The 3,142-nt window shown below is 37.3% G+C and overlaps 1 pseudogene; it reads left to right on the top strand.

Annotated features, from left to right (window-relative positions):
- LOC122057321 overlaps positions 1-1,401 on the top strand; it is a 14,727-nt pseudogene extending 13,326 nt beyond the window's left edge.
- The last annotated feature ends 1,741 nt before the right edge of the window (positions 1,402-3,142 follow it).

Raw genomic sequence — 3,142 nt, 5'->3', positions numbered from 1 at the left:
AAAAAAAACAGAAGAATTAAAAAATTTTGATATTTTTGATAAAAATGATTTCTCAAGAAAGACGCAAGAGAGTGCATGAGTTCGGAATTAGAAACTTCCAAAATCCATGCAATGGATTGAGACTAAATAGTCACGCAGGAGACTTAGCAAGATATCTGAGTCACCTAAACTGTTTATGTGTCTCGGAGCAAGGCGAAAAAAACACAAATCTAAATATGAGGTTGATGTCTTGGAGGACAGGGATGGTGTGATGTAACTCTCTAGCTTTAAATGGGGAAGAATTGATCCTAACTCCTATATATGGTTCTCTTGTGAACGTAAGAGTTGCAGCTAGGCAATATAGTTGCATTGTGATTACAAAGATGATGTTCAACAAGAGATACCTTGGGGAAGGAAGGAACAATGGAGGGCCTGGGGTTGAAGAAGAAGAAGAATATGTCGATGCCCTCTTCACTGTCCTTTCTTTACTATACGCATTTTGTGTATCAGATTACATGCCTAGTTTGAGGAGATTTGATTTAATGGGACATGAGAAGATCTTGAAGGAAGCTACTAGGATTGTTGACAAGTACCATGACCCCATAATTGATGACAGGATTCAAGAATGGAGAGAAGGGAAGAAGAAGGAAGCTCAAGATCTTCTTGATATCCTCATTTCAATTAAAGATTCAAATGGGAAGCCATTGCTGTCCACAGAAGAGATCAAAGCTCAAACTGCGGTATGATTCCAACTGAGCCATTGTTATCCAGAGAGAATAGCGAAAGGCTTTAGCTAGTCTTCTCGAGTCTTGCTCCTAATATATCTATTTTTTTTTTGCAGGATTTAATCTATGCAGCCGTGGACAATCCATCGAATGGAGTTGAATGGGCCTTGGCGGAGATGATCAACCAGCCTGAGATGCTTCAGAAAGCTACTGAAGAAATTGATAGAGTCGTCGGAAAGGAGAGGTTGGTACAGGAGTCCGACATAACGGAGCTCAATTACGTCAAGGCATTGCTAGGGAAGCCTTTAGGCTTCACCCGATCACTCCCTTTAATCTTCCACATGTCTCCAATGCGGATGCAATTGTTGCAGGTTATTTCATTCCTAAGGGTAGTCATGTAGTAAAAATTTTTTTTTTACTGAAAGCATAGTTATCTGGAGCCAATAATGATGACAATGTTGATAATGTTAAGTCATCTAGGTACCAATTGTAGCTTATTGGGCCAAGCTGGGCTCCGCCATGACTGTTATGCTATTGACTAGGCTTTTGCAAGGGTTCAATTGGGAAGTAATCCCTAGTGAATCTAGGATTGACCTCAGTGAGTCAAAAACTGATCTTTTCTTGGCTAAGCCCCTGCCTGCACATGCTAAACCATGTTTGCCAATGCATGTTTACCCTATGCACTAGAATAATTGTTGAGCCCAAGGGATTCTTTTTTTTTTTTTTTTTTTTTTTTTTTTAAATTAAAGTAAGGAATGATCCCGATACATGCTAAGTTCCAAGAAACTCATTTGAGGTGGTATGACCATATTCAATGAAGGCTTTGGGATGCACCAGTATAAAGGAGTGATCCGATTTAGATGGAAGGAATTAAAAAAAAAAACTAGTGGCATGCCAAAAATGACCCTAGCATAAGAAGTGAAGAAAGACATGTATAGTTTAGGCTTTGACCTTAGTATGACCTTGAATAGAGCTATTTGGAGGGCAATGATCCATGTAGCCGACCCCATTTAGGTGGGATGTTGTTGAATTATTGTTGTTGTAGTGTTACTTTCTTTCTAATATATTTTTTTTCTTTGCTTGTATCCATTTAGCCGACCCCATTAAGTTGGGATAATTAAGCTTGAGTTTGTTATTGTTTTGTAAACAAAAAATATATTAAGGAAATAAAATACCAGTTACATCACGAGAGAAACCCAGGTCCTGGTTTTTCATTCTAGCCTACTTGCTTCCGAAATAAAATGTTTATCATTTATAATAATTTTTACAATACTATTAGAATGCCGAAGAAAAAAAAACTATGTTCATAAGATTCTAAAACAATTCCGATGGCCATCCAGAGATTCCTGATCGAGGTCCTAAACAAACCACCTTGTTAGATCCAAACGAACAATAAATTTAAAGGTCGACAAATAATCAAAATCAATTCTCAAGTATATAAATAATCAGATAAATTCAAAATTCACACATTCATATCACCGACGTCAAATTAAGTTTAAATCTAAATTATTCAAACAAACATCTTCACATCCGTGTAAAGTGTCGACATCACATTTACTTATTTATTTTTAAGTCTTGCTCATGTGCTACTGGAGACTTGGAGTGTTAGAAACCTAATGCAAAAGAATGTAGTTAAGGATGATACTTATCCTGGGTGAGGTCAGGCTCAGGAAATGGTGGAGTATGCTGTCCTATATTGTCCCTTGGTGTAACAAGATTAGTTTGCATTTCTTGAATCTATTAAATCAGCTGTAAACCAGAGGCATCCGATCTATGTTTGGAACTTTTCTTGGGATAGTATTCCAGGAGTGGGTAAGAAGAAATAACTAGAGATCTTCACCTCACATGCCATCATTGTTTAGGAGATTTGGAATCTAAGGAGTTCATCAAGAGTTTTCATAACCTCTATTCCCCCTTTTAGAGAGTGGAAATGTGTGGTTGCCCGGAATGTGAATGGGCACTCTCCTTGATTTCTGGCATCTCCACTTACCAAGTGCCAACTCAACAGCATGGTGAGTTTCCCTCCCCCCTGATTGAACCTTTTAAATTTTAATTGATGTACCAATTTCTACCCACTCGAATGATATGGGGATAGGCTATATAATATTGAAGCAGGTGGGGGATCTTCAGTTGATTGCCACAAACCATCTTGTTATGATGCAAACTATTGTGGGTGAAGTGTTGACTAATAGATTGGTCATCTCCTCTGCTAAGGACTAGAACAAATCTCATTTTTTTCACATTACCAAGGTTGTGATTGGTAATGTTCCTGTTCCAGAAACGACATTTCGTGTCAAAAACAAATATTTCAGTTTCTGTGTCAAAATGCTTCTTTTTTTTTTTTTTAACGAAACTAGAACGACGAAATTGCCTTTTGTCGTTTTGTCCATTCTCATTTCTATCGTTTTATTTATTTATTTTTTTTTTTTTCAATTGGT

Source organism: Macadamia integrifolia, chromosome 1, assembly GCF_013358625.1.
Source record: "Macadamia integrifolia cultivar HAES 741 chromosome 1, SCU_Mint_v3, whole genome shotgun sequence".
Lineage (NCBI taxonomy): Eukaryota > Viridiplantae > Streptophyta > Magnoliopsida > Proteales > Proteaceae > Macadamia > Macadamia integrifolia.
Note: the sequence above shows the minus strand (reverse complement) of the source record. Positions and strands in the feature narration are given on the sequence as shown.